Source organism: Maniola jurtina, chromosome 6 (assembly GCF_905333055.1).
Source record: "Maniola jurtina chromosome 6, ilManJurt1.1, whole genome shotgun sequence".
Taxonomy (NCBI): Eukaryota; Metazoa; Arthropoda; class Insecta; order Lepidoptera; family Nymphalidae; genus Maniola; species Maniola jurtina.
In genome coordinates this window covers 4,611,077-4,631,835 of record NC_060034.1, presented here as the reverse complement: position 1 = coordinate 4,631,835, position 20,759 = coordinate 4,611,077, and the positions used below count along the sequence as shown (strand labels likewise).

General features: G+C 39.0%; 1 protein-coding gene across 1 annotated transcript in view; it reads left to right on the top strand.

The window, feature by feature from the left end:
• Positions 1 to 20,759, top strand: part of LOC123866189 (protein O-mannosyl-transferase Tmtc3) — a 236,318-nt gene that overhangs the window by 147,972 nt on the left and 67,587 nt on the right. The gene's annotated exons all lie outside the window — the stretch shown is intronic.

The window sequence follows — 20,759 nt, the reverse complement described above, 5'->3', positions numbered from 1 at the left end:
AACTGAAACTTAGTTTTTTGCGATGGTTTTCGTTGTGTTGCTGATTTTAATAACACCCGACCCAAAAAGAGGGGTGTTATAAGTTTGACGTGTGTATCAGTGTATCTGTCTGTGGCATCGTAGCTCCTAATGAACCATTTACAATTAACACTTGTTATGATAGTGTTTTTACCTACACTTCAAGAAAATTCCCACTAAATTTCTAAATAATTTTTATACTTATGCATATCAAAAATTGCGGAGCCGGCATTGCACCCGACGCTTTAACTATACTTGTAAGCCTAAATTAGATGATTTTGCAAGTTAAAAATTTCAAACATTCTATAAGACATGCTTCCGACTAATATTGCCACTTTTTGCTTCCTATTTTACCGTTTTATTCGAAGAAGTGTCGTTCAAACGGCTTTTGGCTTGTATCCGGATAAAGTTGTTCTCGCCTACATAGCCCTAGGGATACATTGCTTAATAGCTAAGCACCTACTTGACATGTATCATCGTTTTCAGTATTTCGGGAGGTATCGATTTATCGTTCCAGATAAAGTTGTGTAGAAGCTGATTGGAGACATGATACGTTTTTCCAGGTTAGCGGGATTGCTATATTAATTCAGATGATTCAGATGCCAAAGCCGTGCCGCCGATTAGCGTTCCGGTATGATGCTGTGTAGAAACCAAAGGGGTATGTGTTTGATAAAAACCTACCATGCTCCTTCCAGGTTAGCCCGCTTCTATCTTAGACTGCATTCACTTACCACCAGGTGAAATTGCAGTCAACGGCTAATTAGTATCTGAATATTTTTTTAATAACGTCACTATTACATTTATTATGTATGTAGCGCGGCAATCATGAATGCTCCACAGTTTGCTCACGCTCACATAGTTTCTTCTTCTATGTTTTCAACTTCTAGGAGAAACATTGTGTAGGTGTAACATTGTGGCTATTACACATCGCCTTTATGGTGTCTTGCGTCCGTACTCTGTACTGACCTTTAAAGTAGGCAGCACATTTCGTATTTTTATGAAGTCAAGGGTAAAATTACCAGATGATCCAAGCTCATGTAGTTATAAAGTGGTGGGCGGCTGGCGCTAACAAGTGTCTTAGCAGCTCAAAGGATCACACTTTAAGGTGATACGAGGGGTGGGGGCGATATGGGCCGGCTACGTTTACGACGGCTTTAGCCTGCAAGGCAATGAGGCGTACGCTTCCAATTATGAGGGATTCATCTTGACTACCTATAGGTAGCTACAACTTGGGTTCGTTATATTCACCTGTCGAATAACGTATGGTATAGGTATCTATAGGCAAATTTTATGAAATTCTCACAGAGTCATTTAGATTTGAAAAAATATTAACAGGGCTCTCTCCGTCACTCGTTTCATACTATCGTAGTTCCAATTTCATTTGAATATTAAGCGACCAAAGTCCATGAAATTTATCAGACATATTCTAGAAACTAATATCTGTGTCTGTGGTGTTTTAGATTTTTCTAAAAAAAATTTAAAATTTTTTTCCAAAAAGTTTTAAAATTACAGGCGCTCAAAGATTTGTATGAAAATTTTTAAGACCGGGTAACTTTGAAACCGAATATTTTAACAGAAATCTGGAAAACCACAGACATAGATATTAGTTTCTAGAATATATCTGCAAAATTTCATGGAATTTGGTTACTTAATATTTAAATGAAATTGGAACTACGTTTGTATGAAACGAGTGACGGAGAGAGCCCATCATCGTCATTATCATCATGATCAACTCATCCCCAGCCCACTACTGAGCATGGGTTCTCTTTCGGAATGAGAAGGGTTTTGGCCATAGTCTGCCACGCTGGCCACGTGCAGATTGGCAGACTTCACACACCTTTGCGAACATTATGAAGATTTCTCAGGTATGCAAGTTTCCTCGCGATCTTTTCCTCAAGCCTTATTAAGCTTATTTTGGGTTATCTAAAACCAAAACATAAGTATAAGAACATCATGAACCGCGCCGAGAGATTTTCATTCGCTCTATAGTACAAAGCTTGTCTACAATGCTGTCCCGTGTTTGTCATGCATTGCGCTTGCATGCCTGAATCTATGACTTTAGGATTAATTTGAACTAATTTTTCAAAGGTACGTAGCATAACACCCCTCTTTTTGGGTCGGGGGTTAAAAACGGCATTCAATTTAACCGTCATCCATATAGCTTTTTTAATAATGTACCTAATCTTAGTGAAAATCACTCCTTATTCTTCTTTAAGATATTCAAGGGAGAAGACAGTAGGTATTGAAATCTCATACCTATTATACATTTTAATATTGTATCAGTGGATAATATCTTCGCAACAATTAGCAATGCAAATACATTCGGGTCACTTTCAGATTCATATTTAAGCTCGTTCCCATTCCCCACTTAGCTTTGCTGGAGGCTAATTAATAATTCAGCTTGCGACAATAGCACGGTCAACGCTTATTATTATAGCTTTTCATAAGACTTCGAGCTCTAGTAAATAATTTTCTTTAATACCAGCAGCTTTATGAGAGTAGCTATTATTTAGATTTTAGTGTATTTAATTTCTATCTTGTTCGATTTCTGGGTCGGTCCAAAAATTTGTTTACTATGTACGCGACAGGTTGAGATGGCAATCGGGGTATGAGGTGTGGGGATGTCCCGCACACCCGCAGGTCACCCGCGCTCATCAACAGCGGACTAGCGCGGGGACTGACCAAAAAATAGGAACTGGGTTCTAAAGATTAGCTCGGAGTTCTTCGGAGAGTACGTCAAACCGTCGTCGCTCCTAAGTACGCCTGATTTGTCTCCGGTCGTATCGAATTGCCGTCTCATCAGGCCATGAGAGGGAATAAAGAGTGCAACTTATTTGCGTAGGTCCTTACTTGAGCTATGCTACGCACCTTTTACATTGAGTACATACTGTAATAACTGCACTACATAAGTAATATGTATTTAGTGCTTGGGTTTCAAATATTTGCCTAATTTAATTACTGTTACATTTAAAAACAATGTTAATTAACAGAGTTCTTCTTCTCTTAAATTAATGATTTCTAAACAAAGTAATAGAATAAGTACCTACTTCAAAACTTCTGGTCGTTCAACAAAATATTCGAATTTTCGGGCCTAATATTTCACCAACTAATATTTCATAGAAAGGTCGAGGGGTTTAAACTTACTTAAAGCTTTTAGGTATTTGAAGAGGGCTTCGAAAGTAACGTTATTACATTAGACAAGTTGTTGAGACGTCGCAAATTGAGATTAAGTGGTAGTTTTCAGTAATCCACAGCGTTACAAAATGAAAGGGTTTGAAGACCTCTCTTTCCTATTAGTAGGTAAAATAGCTAAAGCAACTTCGTCCACGTGGAAACGCTGCCCATGTCATTTTGAAAGTGTGTTTGTTTGTTGGCTGGTCTTCAAACTCGGACCAACGGACTAACGTAATTTTTGCATGGGTATTAGTCAAAGGCCTAGAGAGGCTACTTTTTCCTCATAAAATCAAGAGTTCACACGCGATTTCTAAAAACCTATACATCCACGCAAATGAAGTCGTGTACATAAGCTAATAAGGTTCACAAAAATCCTGTTGGAATTTCTCCTTTCTTACTGCGGATTTAGGTACGTTATAGAGAAATCAACTTGATGCTTGTAATATTTCAAGAGCAGATAATCGCGTTTGAGGCGTTATTAGCTAGCAGTTAACCTAAACAGAGTCCTACCAGCCACCAAAAACTTAGTATCCTAATGTCCGCTCTTCATTCATTTATCGGGCACTAGCTGATGCCCGCGACTTCGTTCGCGTGGATGTAGGTTTTTTAAAAATCCCGTAGGAATTCTTTGATTTTCCGGGATAAAAAGTAGCCTATGTTTTAATATTATGATTAAGGATGTAATCTATCTACATTCTAAATTTCAGCTCAATCCGTCCAGTAGTTTTTGCGTGAAGGAGTAACGAACAGACACACACACACACATACAAACTTTCTCCATTATAATATTAGTGTGATAGAGCATAACAAAATATAATATATAAGAATTTTGACAAAATATGATGAACTGAACACAGTAACAATACGGGTGTAAGAGTTTCATAACAATGAGTAGGTACCTATACTATGTATTAGGTATAACAAGTTTCAATTTTCCCCGTAGTGAATTGAGCCGACCATTTTCTCGAAAGGTTTCCCTTTGTCTTGACAGAAAATTATAATCCCATGTTAAAGGATCAGTCACGTAAAGATGTGTCAGTTTTCTACTGTCCTAAGGGATTTCACAAAATGTCCGGGTTTTGAAGATATCAGGAAACGTAAGGGAATCAAGCACAATGTGGTCCACATTTGAAGATATTTGGGTGTTTATTAGGTAAGTAATGCGGATTGGCCAGGTCATGTAAACTGTTCATCATTATTGTTTAATATCCATACCAAAATATGTGAATGTCTGTTTGTCTATGACCTTTTCTCAGCTCATCCGTTAAATCGATTTTAATGGACACAGAATAGCTTAAATCATAGAGACGGATACAGGCTACTTTTTATCTCGGAAAATCAAAGATTTCATTTGGGATTTAAATCTTAAACTGTTAGAATTCACGGGTATAGTGGTATAGTTGTAATATATAATATTATGTATTAGCGTTTGCCCGCGACTTCGTCCGCAATGTCGTTTATAATTTAACTGTGAAGGAAAATATCACGAGGAAACCTGCATGCCTGAGAATCCCCCATAATGTGCTCAAAGGTGTGTGAAATCTGCCAATCTGCACTGGTCCAGCGTAGCAGAATATGGCCTAGCCTTTCGCATTCTGAGAGGAGATCTATGCTCAGTAGTAGACCTGCGATGTGTAAATATGATGATGATGATATTTAAAGGAATCAGGATATCACATCACACTTCACACTAATATTATAAAGGCGAAAGTTTGTATGTGTGTGTGTGTGTGTGTATGTTTGTTACTCCTTCACGCAAAAACCACTGGACGGATTTTGCTGAAATTCGGAATGGAGATAGATAATATCCTGGATTAGCACATAGGCTACTTTTTATCCCGGAAAATCAAAGATTTCCCACGGGATTTCAAAAAACCTAAATCCACGCGGACGAAGTCGCGGGCGTCAGCTAGGATATTTTTTTATAAATAAAGAAATTTTACAAGATTATTTATTATATGGAGTACTTAATCATTTGAAATGTTTCGTAAAAACGGCTAATACGTTATGATAAAGCCCTTTGACTCGTTTAGCGTTGTTTTATGCGAAAAAAGCGAAGGCAAAGCTTAGGAGCTTTAAGGATTAATCACTTAAAATGTAACGTTTTGCATAAAATTTATTACAGTACCCCGTTTCAAAGGCCTTTTCTTAGTAACAAATTTGAAGTAGATTTCATTCGTGACATCTTTTGATCTCCGATATCCCTTTTTTGGCTTGTTAAAAAATATTCAATTACTGTTTAATTTTGTTTGATTTTGAAATCATAATATTTAGGATACTACTTGGTAAATTGAAATTGAATTTTTCAAACAAAATTTTATTTATTTTAGAGTCTACTGCAAATCTTATACCCCGTTCACACAGCTTTAAAAACGCACGTTTTTCTGTCAGATAAATCTTACCGAATGCGTAGTGCTGCAAACACTGAATACGCATAGAAGCGTGCACATGGTTAAAACTGTATTTTTTTTTACAGTTTGCAATAATGTATGAACGGTTGGTCCTAAACTCAATCTAGTCTCAACTACGTATTCGGTAAGGGTTATCTTGCAAAAAACGTGCTATGTAAATGTCATGTGAACGCGGTCTTATGGTACCTAATGTTAGTTTTTATTGTCGTGAGTGTTTCACCAGTAAAATAGATAGATAGATAGAACACTTTATTGCACACAAAAACACATGTAAAGGATCACAACACAGAAAGAAAAAAACAGAAAAAAACAATTGTGTGCAAATGTGGCCTTATTGCTTATAGGTAGTGTTAAATAGCAGATATTATTGTGACAGAGAAGATAAAACAGGTCAGCGCCAATTTACTGATTAACAAAAAGCAAGAATGGACATTTTGCAGGCCATCCCACGTATCTAGTAAAATAATAATTCTCTGGTTAAATATGCGATTGCTGTACAAAACACAACAATAACACATGTAAACAAGGGCCACATATTGTTGATTGCGCTATTGAGAATAATAATTGTGGCAGCGCGGCCTGCCTACCAGCTACAATTATTGCTACAATAAAATGTTTCAATATTTCAAACTGCTGTGCTGGTGCGATTTCATGTTTTGTTTTGTATAAACTCTTCTACTATCGATAAAAGCACATTTCATATTCTGTGAAACTGACAAAAAACGTGTATTCTTGGCAATCATAATTATGGAAAAGGATCGCTCCAATTTTTCGCACTTTGACATCAAATTGCAGAATGCGACACATAGCTCTCTCACGGCTCTTACAACACTTTTACGATGAGAATTGTACAAGAAGCTCCCTCATAAATAGGAAATGTCAATTTTTTTTAAACAAAACCAGCTCTATCACGACTTTTTGTCATTAGACATGTCGCAAGTGAAATCTTACTATCCTTTATCTTCCAAGTTGAGCACTTGCACAAATGTGCCGACAAGGGACGCTAACTTTTTTCATCTAAACAAAAAGCAACAGAAAATACAACAAGCGTTGTTCGGGAGAAACTTCGGCAATATTCTAATCGACTTGTACTGTAATGGACTCTGTACAACTTTCTGCTCAGTGCTCTGAATAGATATAACTTTTTGTACGTATTGTAGTGTTTTGTTTATTTTTCAGAAACAAAAACAGTTGTTGTCAAGTAAAAAGCAAGTAAAAAAGCTCTAGACTACAGCGGGGGAGATTTTGTGACAGCGCATGGACCTACTATGTACCTAACTGTCTTCAATTTGAATAAATGATTTGACTTGACTTTGAATTTGACCTTGACTGAGTGCGGGATGCTAAATGTTGACTAAAAACTATTACCTAACGCGGCAATATAGACATCCCTGCCGTCACACTTTCCCTTGTACCGAAAAATCGCCCGATGAAGTTGCCTACTGTACTTCTCTTATTTCCACTAAAAGCTGTTGCTCTCGGCTACGCCCACATGAAATTAAGGCAACGCTATAAACAGGTATCTCGGTTTCTAGTAGTCTTATTTTTAGAAGGCAATCCAGTATTTTGAGTACGACTTAAATACTTAGGGTGAATTCAGATTAACGGTTTTCTGCGCATTTTAGCTTATTTTGACAAACCCATATGCGCTACACGCGCGTTAATTTCGCCCTTCAATAAATCAAACGCGCGTGCACGCGCTCATTTCAGCTTGCTCGCTCGAACAGTGGGTTACTCAATAGCAATATGGATTTGATAACTTTCAAACGGCTGAACCGATATTCTTGGTTGATTATAGCTAAGAACACTCCCGATCAAACAAAAAAAAACAAAATTATTATCGGTTTATTAGTTTAGGAGCTACGATGCCACAGACAGATACATAGACACGTACACACGTCAAACTTATAACACCCCTCTTTTTGGGTCGGGGGTTATAAATATTTACTGCTGGACAATGCTCTGTGGTAAGGTTTCCATATAACATGGATGAGTTTGAGCTTTCTTATCAAGCCACAGTGTCTAGCAGACTAGTAAGTCTTCTCAACATCTGAATTTTTATTTTAAAATGCGAATATTTTATCTTAATTAAGTATGTACGTATAGTATAGGTACAACTTGGGTACAACAATAGGTTCAGTGATTTTTGTGTACGATAAACAAAATACAGCCTTTTTTTCCGTGACTACTAGAAAATGGGATATGTTCATTTTCTTTTTTTTTACTCACTATATTTACAATGTGTCATGCTACCTTTTTCTTGCGATGACAAGATGTATTAAAAAAACATTCATCTCGCCTAGTTAGACAGGTTTTTTTCGTAAAACAAGGATAACTTCCACTTTCTCAAGACTTTGATGGATGATTCTGGTGGATTCAATTTGCATTTTTTCTGTACTAAAAGTTTGCTACTTTATCTTCCAAAATAATATGAAGGTTTACGCCTTAAGCACAACGAGGCATTCCTACACACCGTATCAAACAATTACCACTTTATGCCTACAGTATTAGTGTAGGTAAACCGCGTGCAAACTCATCAGTAAGTATGCTAAAGCCTTAAGAGCTCAAAGGTCTTGGACTGAAACGCGAAAAATTATATGCTTTAATCATAATTATTGGCCAATTGTCGTTTCCTTTCTTTACACAAGTTTTATAAGAAGAGCATTATAACACTTATGTTTAAAAACGTGCCTTTTTATCAATGCAGTTTTCGTTTCTTAGTGAGAAAGTTGCTGCGCGCTGGTCAGTACGCACCCTAAGAGCCTTAAGAGGGGTCTCTCCGTCACTCGCTTCATACACACGTAGTTCGTCTCTCATTGGAATACTAACCAATCATACTCAATGGAATTTTATAGAAACGTTCCGGGAACTAATATCTATGCTTGTGGTTTTCCAGATTTCCGTTAAACGCGGTCTTAAAAATTCACATACAAATCTTTGAGCCCCTGTAATTTAAAACTACATATTTTTAGCAAAATCTAAAACACCACAGGCACAGATATTAGTTTCTAGAATATGTCTGCAAAATTTTATGGACTTTGTTGCTTAATATTCAAATGAAATTGGGACTACGATTGTATGGAGTAAGTGACGGAGAGAGCACTGTTAAAAATGAAAACTCAAACAACACCCGGGCTAATTCTCGCTCATGTCCGCTCACAGCGTTTTTGGACGTCGCGACAGCGTTGATTGATCGATCCGTGCTATTTAGCGATTGTTGTGTTTAAAACACAATCAATAACGGCGCATGCACGGCACGCATTCATTAAACAGTTTAACTTTTGATGGGGAGGCTTAACTGCTATCATTATATTATGTCATGAAAATTCATTTTCCTTGCATATTAATCAGAATTATAATTTTTTTGTTCAAATTTTGATGGCAGGGGCTAATTACCATTTGTAGCTGTACTTTATAAACTGGAAAAGTTGTAAAGCCGTTTCTTTCTAAAAAGCGGCTGATTATAAGTAGGCTACATAGGACCAAGGTTTTTAGTTTGGTCGTACGTGTCATATTTTAGTTTTTCTAAATTGTCATGTTTTTGTCAATTAATCAAAAACTATTTTTTGGTGTTAGCTAGATTAGGTATAAAAAGTAGCCTAAGTATGTCAGACTCCGTGTATTCAACACTATATCCTTGTAAAAAGATCAGATCTATCCGTTGTTCTGTTGGGGTGACATTGAAGTACATTGACATTGAAGGACACCAACAAACAAATAAACACACTTTCGCATTTATAATATTGTTAGTGATGGAAAATGACGGATTCCAATTTCAAACGTCTAATTTCGTTCACTTTAAAACAATGCACTAAAGTTATTTCATTATTTTTTAACTCACTATTTTCAGAGCAAAACTCATTCGGAGCGTAAATACTAATGTGCTAGAAAACTGGGCCATTTTTAACTTTGGACATAAATCCGAAATGAGTTTTCAAACTCCACTGCGAGAGTCAGCTTTTGGGACCAGCATATAAAATTGTAGGCCATTTGGTCTGTGAGTAATTTTTGAAGCTGTAGAGCTTAATAATAACTCGAAATAGAAATGGTTTGACGTAATTTAATACAACTTAGATTACCGAAGGGACGTCAGTTCTGTTTGTTCTATATACATCAATCTACAATATAAATGTGATAAATATTTTTTAAATACATATCAAAAATTGCGGAACTGGCAGGATTCAAACCTACTAGCAATCGGGGCGTCGGACGCCAACCCAGAAGACAACCTATTCAAAATTTTCAGCTGTGGACTTCATGCTATCGAGACAACAGCTGTAAGCTGTAAGTATTAAATAGATATTCAAATGTATGGGTATTACATTGATATTACATAATACCACCATCAAGGTCCTGCTTAGTTGAAACAACTTATTAAATATCCAGGGACTGTGCTCCCATAATAATAAATTACCATATAAATTAAATGCTACCCAATTTTCCTTTTTACGATATTGAGATGCCGATTGCGATCAGATTTTCAGCAGGAAATAGCCGGAAGCCATCAAAATTGGTTTGAGCTTCATTCCAAACGAAAATATACCTTATGTAGTTGTGATAAAGACGATGGGATATTCAATTGGGAGCGGAAAATAGTTTAACTATTTGTATAAGTGCGTATTGACATGCAATACTGTAGTTTGGGGGTAGCGATGTTTACTGGTTTCTTGGCTTATTGAGTAGGTATATTATAAAGGCCAATACTAATGCGTAGGTATATTAAAAACTGAATCCAGGAATCTTGCGAGCCTACTCCATTGTTAAGTAACATTCAAGATGATTAAATAAAAATCCATTGTTATTGATTTTCATATCTAACTAAATATAAAACAATATTTAGTAAAAAGTAGCAGAAAAATTACATAATAGACTCGACGGCTTAGTAATTAGTTGAAAGTTGAAATAAATAGGCATCTTCTAGGCAAGCGCGCTCCAACCTCATCATTGCTTTTCGAATATGGACTGCTTGTTTGAGGTTCTGAGTGTCGGGCGAATTTCCATCCTTATGTCGTTGACATTCCATCTACACGCACGAAACGTTTTGCGTCTTCATTCCTCATACGCATGGCTAAGGTTTGGAATACTCTTCCGCGATCTGTGTTTCCTACCAATTACAATCCGGGTATCTTTAAAACAAGAGTTAATAGGCACCTTCTAGGTAAACGCGTTCCATCTTAGACCACATCATCACTTTCCATCAGGTGTGATTGTGGTCAAGCGCTTACCTATAGTGAATAAAAAAAAAATCCTCAAATCACGCCTAGAAGTTTTACTTCAATTAAGTACTTAAACAATTTTTAGGCCTGAAACATACAATACGCGATGGCGGCGACAGCTTCACTTCACTCTGAACTTGCAAGTTACACGCCACGTATGAATAATTATTATAGTCAGTATAAACTAAGTACAGAAGTACATGAAATTGCAGCTTCGCAATTTGAATGCTTTATTCATACAGTGCCTTGTATCAACAGACCTATTCCGTATGGCTTAAGTTAATAACTTGTTTTACTTTAGCAAACTTATAAAGCTAATTAAATTGCAGAAAATTACTTGTAGAAATGCTAAGGCATTAGGTTTGCCCGGTGATTTAGTTTTCTTGCAGATAAGTGGCACTTTGTCGACTTTCGCTGTCCACTGAAGTACTACGCCCAAGACGGGTCATTCCGAACAAAATTTTTGGCGGTTCCCAACTTGTTATTACTGAACTATCATAAGCACTGAATCTCGGTGACAGATACCGGGGAATGGTACTGACACAGTAACTTTATTTATCTGACACTTTAGTTTTGTACCTATAACTAAACTACACACTGAGATCTGGAATCTAGCAGCTGCGTTGGAAACGTGGCCGTCAAGCGGTCTGTTTGTTTCAGCCTTTACAAAAGCCATTACAATAAGCGGTGACCGTGCTTTTGTCGTGAGCTAAATTATTAATTAGCCGACGAAGCCGAATAGAGAACGGGAACAAGCTTGTAATATGAACTCCGAAAGTGACCCAAATGTATTTGCATTGCTAATTAACTCGACGATGATATTGTTCGCTGATAAAACAATGAAATGTGTGCACGACGAACCGCGCTCCGATGCAAGACCAGTGAAATAGCTACAGGAGCGAGCAGAAAGGCGCTCTCGACCAATCAGGAGCGAGCATTCTAAGATTGAAAATTATGTGCACGACGGAGCCGCGTTCCGCTGCAAGACTGGCGAAGTAACTACATGAGCGAGCAGAAAAGCGCTCTCGACCAATCAGGAGCGAGCATTCTAGGGTGAAAATTAGTTTTAACTTATGTTTTTATCTTATAAGAATTTGGCAAATTAATAAAGAATACATTGATTTAAAGTATAAGTATAGGTAGATAACTAAGAAAACTATGTAAAACCAATAATAAATAGAATCTAGGTCTAGTATTTGCGGAAATATAACTCGATATAGTTATTAAGGAAAAATGTAAATAACTTAGAAAGTATTGAATAATTGTAAATGTTTTTTGTTTATACGAATAAAGATTAGCGCGATCCCTAATCTGGGAAAAAACAGTACACCTAGGTTTTAGGCAAAAGGCTAAAACCTAGGACTTAAGGTTGTATAATTTCTTTAATCCATTACCCATAGATTAAATAGAAAACAGGAAAATAATATGTTGTAAACGATTCATTTGATCAAGATCTAGCCTTTTAAAACCAAAGACTGCAAATATAAGAAGTAAAGACCTAGGAAATCTAAGATTCAAACACTAGAATTAATTTATGAAATTATTTAGTAAAGTAACATATGTAGAACATTTATTATAGGTAGTCTAGATAAATCTAGACGTCTAGCATACCAAATTGTACTTGTAACATGCATACTTTCGCTGCAACCGCGTCTCGCGAAATGAATGCGGGGACCTGGCGCGGGTGATATTTATAGCCTCGGTGGTGCGGGGCAGGGTCATATAAATATGCAAAATCCGAAATTCCGCCGTTATTCGGAAAAAAGACGTCGCAGAGTAAGCATGCATGATTCTAGGTATTGTAAATAAACTAGACTAAGTATTAGTTAAGGAATCAACATAATATGTAAATAGAAAATGGGAAAAATAAAGGCTTAACCACAGAGGGGGTGAGGCAGCGAATATTCTAGATAATTGGGCAAAAATATATATAAACGCGGGGGTGTCTCGACTGGACATTCCACTGATCACCGAACACGAGTCAGCGACAAGAAAATCGGAAAACTGGGAAAATCGCTGCCTCACTACGCCTGGCTGGAGACTGCAGAACGACATAGCGCATTTTTATTGCACCTCGGGGTTGGGGGCGAGGTTCGATACCCTAGGAAAGCTACCCCCCACATTGTTTGGTCCTTCGAGCCGGATTAAGGAAAATTCTACAGAACCAAGTGCGGGTCATCGAAAATCAAGAAAATGCCTACAACGCGGTCTCAAGCCAACGCGTCGGAAAATATTGTTCCAGTCAGTGAGAATCATCCCGGCGGTGTGAGAAGTACCACTTCAAGACCTACTGCCACCAGCGGTGTGAGGGACTCCGTCTCAAGACCTACTGCTGCATCAAGCCGCGACACGTCAGCGGCCACATCGGAGAGTGCAGAACGCACCACAACCTCCGAGGGTACAGATCGTACCACCACAAGTGGATCAACCACGTCCACGGAAAATTCCACGGAAAACACGACATCTTCTAACGTCACGGCAAAACCAACAGGGGACTCCGGGCGCGCCATGCCGACGAAGTCACATCGCTCCGGGTCAAGAAAGCTGAAAGAAGCTGAATTGAAGGAAAAACTGGCCGCCCTGAAGTTAGAAGAGATCCGAGCATCTATCGCTCTCGCTCAAGCACAATTGGAAAAGCATCACGCTGCCGCTACGGACGAAGAGGACCTGGCGTCAGCGTCGGAAAATGAAGATGAAGGAAAAGAGGAACGTTCTAGCCACGTTCAAGAATGGCTGGAGGGAAAATCAGAAAAGGTGAACAATGAAGGACGAGGACAGGGCGCTCGCAGTCGACACGACGACGGGAAATGCGAACACCGGGAAGAAGAAAACCGGCCTGCGCGTCAGCCACTCAACGTGGATGTTACCTCACTGGCAACAGCTCTCAGTCAAGCAGTAAGGACGACGAGAGACGCACCGAAGTACCTCCAGGAGCTGCCGGTGTTCAATGGGCAATCCGGTAGTTGGCTAACGTTTCGCGCTGCTTATGAAGAAACCAAGGGGTTATTTTCAAAAACGGAAAATGTATCAAGACTGCGCCGCAGCGTCAAGGGGGCGGCGCATGAAGCTATCAGCAGTCTACTCATCAGCTCACCAGATCCCAAGAATATCATGGAAGCTCTGGAAAGAAGATTTGGGAGACCTGATGCATTGGCAATAAGCGAAATACAGAAAATAAAATCGCTTGGAAAATTAAGTGATAGCCCACGTGACCTATGTATATTTGCAAACAAAGTATCGAATATAATAGCTACATTGGAAGCCTTGAAGAAAATTCAATATATGTACAATCCAGAGTTGGTGAAGGCCACGATAGAAAAATTAACGCCGATTTTACGAAAAGCGTGGTATGACTATGCTGCGAAGGAAAAGGAGGACATTCCTGATTTGAAGAAACTCGCAACATTTTTAAATGAAGAGGCGGACAAGTGCGGAGCGTACGCGCAACCTGAAGACATCTCAGGGTATAATGAGAGGTATACGAAGAAGAGGATCGAGCACACCTACTCCACGAAAGAGCAGAATATCAAGAAGGAACAATGTCCTGTTTGCAAATTAGATCACCAGTTACCCGAGTGCAAACGCTTCCGTGACGTCAACACGAACGAACGCTGGGAAATTGTAAAGAAGCATCGTATCTGTTTCCTATGTCTAAGAAGCCCGCATCGTCGGTCTACGTGCAGGGCCAAGAAGTGTGGTCACGACGGCTGCAGTATGTCGCATCACCGGCTTCTCCATCACAAGATAAGAGTGGCTTCACCGTCGCCGTCATCGCCGGTCGTCGCTGAAGTCACGTCTACGGTGGAAATCGTGAAAAACGCCAGCAATAGAAGCCGACAAGCATACTTGAAGATTGCACCGGTCACGCTGACGGGACCCACCGGTGCCCGCGTCGATACCTACGCCCTTATGGACGACGGCAGCACTATCACGTTGATCGACGAAAACCTGGCGGAAATATTGGAGCTCGATGGGCCGCGGGATCCTATGTGGGTACAAGGCCTTAATGAAACAGTGAGGCACGAAAATAGCCGACGCGTCGACGTCAAGATACGAGGACGGTTCAATGAAGAAGAGTTTACGTTACGAAGCGCCCGCACAGTACAACGCCTTATGTTTACGAAACAGAATATCGAACAAAGAGAACTAAGGGACTGCGCACACCTACAGGAAATTGAAGATAAATTGATATACAAGAACGCGAGCCCGAAGATACTTATCGGTCAAGATAACTGGGAGTTATTGTCGGCATTGGAGATCCGTACCGGTCGTCGAGATCAACCGGTGGCTTCAAATACACGACTAGGATGGGTTCTACACGGATGTCGCACGTCATATCACGAGGACGTTGCCTTCTGTGGTCACATTATACTCAAGGAACAAGATAACAAAATGGAAAATATGAGGAAGGAGTTCTTCGACATGGAAGCTCTCGGTATCAGTCCCAGAAGACAGAAGAGTGATCCAGAAGAACGCGGAATGAAAATCCTAAAGGAAAATAGTAGAAGATTGCCCAATGGCCGCTTCGAAACTTCGTTGCTATGGAAACAAGATGACTTCGTTGTACCTAACAACTACGATGACGCCTTCAAGCGCTTGAAGACTTTAGAAAAAAAGTTAGACCGCGATCCGGTTCTCAAGGAAAAATACGACGCAACGAAAAGAAAACGTACGAAACCGAATCCCGCAGAAGATCCTAGCTGGACAAGGGGCCGAAAAATCGAAAAGGACTCAAGTACGAGTGTGATGAGAAGAGAAAAAAGAAAATTCGTGCATTTGGAATCAGATTACATTCTAAAAGCGGAAAAACTATGGGTGCGAGAAGTGCAAGCACAATCATACGCGAGTGAAAGAGAACGCATCATACGGGGAAACGCCCCCGGCCCACGTGACAAGCTCGCAAGTCTGAGTGTTTACCTGGAAAATGATGGGCTAATTCGTCTACGGGGAAGAATCAAAGCGACTACGGAAATCACCATGGAAACGGTCAACCCTGCTCTGCTAGATGGAAAACATAAATATACAAAAATGTATATACAATATGTACACGAAAAAATGCATCACGGCGGCGTTGAGTTGACTGTGAACGAGTTACGACAACGATACTGGATCACGCGAATACGACCTACGGTGAAAAGTGTTATAAGGAGCTGTCCGATATGCAAATTAAGAAAAACGAAGCCGATGACACCGTCGACGGGGGACCTACCACCGGCGCGACTCACAGCATCTGGCGGACGAGTTTTGGAGACGTTGGGTGAAGGAGTACCTTCCCCAGCTACAACAGCGGCGGGAGCCCTACCATACCGGCTCTCACCCCAAAGTCGGCGATCTAGTCATCATCTGCGATCCAAACCTACCCAGGAACGTATGGCCACGTGGACGAGTAACTCGAGTATATCCAGGGCCGGACAACGAAGTACGCGTCGTGGACGTAACGACGAGCAACGGGCACGTGCTGAAAAGACCAAGCAAGAGGATCGTCGTGCTACCAGTATTAGAGCCGCATGCTGCGACCGGCGGGAGAAATGTGCACGACGAACCGCGCTCCGATGCAAGACCAGTGAAATAGCTACAGGAGCGAGCAGAAAGGCGCTCTCGACCAATCAGGAGCGAGCATTCTAAGATTGAAAATTATGTGCACGACGGAGCCGCGTTCCGCTGCAAGACTGGCGAAGTAACTACATGAGCGAGCAGAAAAGCGCTCTCGACCAATCAGGAGCGAGCATTCTAGGGTGAAAATTAGTTTTAACTTATGTTTTTATCTTATAAGAATTTGGCAAATTAATAAAGAATACATTGATTTAAAGTATAAGTATAGGTAGATAACTAAGAAAACTATGTAAAACCAATAATAAATAGAATCTAGGTCTAGTATTTGCGGAAATATAACTCGATATAGTTATTAAGGAAAAATGTAAATAACTTAGAAAGTATTGAATAATTGTAAATGTTTTTTGTTTATACGAATAAAGATTAGCGCGATCCCTAATCTGGGAAAAAACAGTACACCTAGGTTTTAGGCAAAAGGCTAAAACCTAGGACTTAAGGTTGTATAATTTCTTTAATCCATTACCCATAGATTAAATAGAAAACAGGAAAATAATATGTTGTAAACGATTCATTTGATCAAGATCTAGCCTTTTAAAACCAAAGACTGCAAATATAAGAAGTAAAGACCTAGGAAATCTAAGATTCAAACACTAGAATTAATTTATGAAATTATTTAGTAAAGTAACATATGTAGAACATTTATTATAGGTAGTCTAGATAAATCTAGACGTCTAGCATACCAAATTGTACTTGTAACATGCATACTTTCGCTGCAACCGCGTCTCGCGAAATGAATGCGGGGACCTGGCGCGGGTGATATTTATAGCCTCGGTGGTGCGGGGCAGGGTCATATAAATATGCAAAATCCGAAATTCCGCCGTTATTCGGAAAAAAGACGTCGCAGAGTAAGCATGCATGATTCTAGGTATTGTAAATAAACTAGACTAAGTATTAGTTAAGGAATCAACATAATATGTAAATAGAAAATGGGAAAAATAAAGGCTTAACCACAGAGGGGGTGAGGCAGCGAATATTCTAGATAATTGGGCAAAAATATATATAAACGCGGGGGTGTCTCGACTGGACATTCCACTGATCACCGAACACGAGTCAGCGACAAGAAAATCGGAAAACTGGGAAAATCGCTGCCTCACTACGCCTGGCTGGAGACTGCAGAACGACATAGCGCATTTTTATTGCACCTCGGGGTTGGGGGCGAGGTTCGATACCCTAGGAAAGCTACCCCCCACAAAATGTATGGTTTTGAAAACCTTGTAATATAATTATACATTTTATATTCTGTGGATTATATTTTAATAATGAAATGATGATATGGACAGAGTTGTGATGCCGACACACTGTGAGGATGCCCAACGAAAGGCCAAGCACATCTTTTATTCTTGCTAGGACGGAAAGCGGAAACAAGGCGATCAGTTCCTAAAATATAAAGATGTGCAAAAGAGGCATATGACTTATCATTATGACATATCTTGCATCCGGCAAGATCGTACCTTCAATTGGGAAAGACGCTGAAAATCGAGAGAAGTGAAGGCACTTGGCCCAGCAGAATATCACAGAATATGGCGACAAAAGGAGGATTGAAACTTTAAACCAGATCACCCTCCAATATAACTTACAATTATGTAGATGGTACACTATTTATGTCCTCACTGTGCGCGCTTTACCCACGCCTAATAGGGCACATTAGCGACATCAGGACACATAAGCGAAGTAGTATTATTAATCATACTTCACACTAATATTATAAAGGCGAAAGTTTGTACGTGTGTGTGTGTGTGTGTGTATGTTTGTTACTCCTTCACGCAAAAACTACTGGACGGATTTGGCTGAAATTCGGAATGGAGATAGATAATATCCTGGATTAGCACATAAGCTACTTTTTATCCCGGAAAACCAAAGAGTTCCCACGGGATTTCGAAAAACCTAAATCCACGCGGACGAAGTCGCGGGCGTCAACTAGTAGTAATTAAGCAGAGATTCAGTCGCTGTTGCCAAACTTGGCAATCATTATCATCATAACCTACATCATTATTCTTCATATATAAATTATTATTATCATGTGTGTCTGTCTGTTGACATTTCTTGTATCATGGATGTCTAAGCTACTCAACCAGTACAAAAATTTCACGGTATGCTATAACATTATAAATGTATACCCGATTAACGAAAAAGCTTTTTTCGTGACACCGACTGTTATTTCACCTGATTTTGATGGATGATGCAAATGAAATTCAAATTGGATTAACGCTGTTTCTATTTCGTATTTTCGTTGAGTGTTATCTTTTATGTTAGCCAATCCCTAGATATTCATATAAGTATCTAAAATAACCAACGTTGAATTAGTTATTAAAGATATTTTATTTCCGCTTTGCTCGAAAATCCACCCCAAGAGTTATTCTATATAAGAAAGTCCTTAGACTAAGACTGCAAAATTGGCCTTAAACAATATTTTAACGTATGAATTTTGTACTTTTGCGTAGGTTTGTTTAAACCTCTGTATTCATCTGCTTAAAAGCGACCGAAAAAGAATTAAAGCAGATGTTTCCATAACAAGCTTTTCGTATAATACTAGTGTGTTTGATTTTAGCGGCTTTTATGCTGAACAAAGCACATAAAATCCAATCGGTTTGGAACAATTGAAGAGATATTTTATTACACCGCTTTTGTAGTAAATCGCCGAGTGACCTCAATTTTGAATAGTATTTATTACTAGCCGATGCCCGCGACTTCGCCCGCGTGGGTTTAGGTTTTTTGAAATCCCGTGGGAACTCTTTGATTTTCCGGGATAAAAAGTAGCCTATGTGCTAATCCAGGATATTATCTATCTCCATTCCAAATTTCAGCCAAATCCGTTCAGTAGTTTTTGCGTGAAGGAGTAACAAACGTACACACACACACACACACACACACACACACACACACACACACACACACACACACACACACACACACACACACACACACACATACAAACTTTCGCCTTTATAATATTAGTGTGATAGTCGCAAACTTTTGCCCGCAACTTTGTCCGAATAGGTTTAGATCTTTTTATTAATTCCGCAAGAAATTATAAAAGGATTTAAAAAAAAGTATCCCGTCTCCATTTCTGTGTCGTATAGAAATCGATTGATTAGTTGCAGCGTAAAATGCCAAATAATAGACACACTTTCGGACAGTTAGAGAAAAAAAGGGAAAAAAAATCCATAAAGTCTCACAAGTGCATTATTCGTGTACGCACAATGTAGCTTCCACCAATCAGATCATGATCCGCCCGGTTCCGCTCGGGTAAAGAAGCTCTGCTCCAGTGCTCTGTAGTGAGCCGGCGATGGATTGATTATGATGATAAAATAAAAGATAATGTTGAAAACTAAAACCCGACTGCGATAATCTTAAACGCTGAAATATTAGAGTAAAATTGTTTTTCTGTCGCTTGGTATATTTTAATGTTGTTGTACATTAATTTTCACGAGCTCAGAATTTTCTCCTCTTTCATTTGACATCCCACTCGATACAATAGCAAAAAAAAAATGTTGGAAACCTCCACTTTTTTTGATGTAACATCCGTTTGGTCAATTTTTGTCGCATAAAATAATATAGTCTATTTAACCCGGACTTTTAAAACGAATCAATTGACACCTTATTCATCATAATCGGTCCAGTAGTTTAGGCACTACGGTGGAACACACAGAATCTTGATACGAACATACATACATACATACATAGACTGCTAAAATCATAACCCTTCCTTTTGGCTTTATCGCAGTCGGGTAAAAAATCATGTATAGTCGATTTTTTTCGGATGAACAATCAAAAATTTGTTCGGATACTGTGAGAGTTCATAATCAGTGTAAATAAGGGAGTTACAAGTAGTTGTGCTGGAGCCTATGAGAACGTATTACATAGTAACTATTTATTATACATTTCAGGACTTCAATATACGCTCCATGGTTTACGAGAAATTCCCCTTGTAGTTTCGACTAACGTAACAATATAACATATGAAATTGGCCGTTTACGTGGACCCTCGCGTTCGCTGTCCCATATATCGTTCCTGTTGTGACTGCGATAAATTCCAGTCCATGTACGCTTGCATGCATCAAAACTTCAGCAACGGGAAGATATACAAATAGCATAAAACATTCTTATCTGATACTACGTTATCGGAAACAAAAATTCGCAACAAATGCCTATTTATTTAATCAGTAGATGATGCCCGCGACTTTGCTGATATAATAATTATGTAGGTTTTTATAAATCCCGTGGGAACTCTTTAATTTTCTGTGATAAAATGTAGCATGATGTTTTAATTTAACCTTATCTCCTAGTCAACCTTAGGAAGATGTGAAAGACGTGTTGTGGGTGTGCTT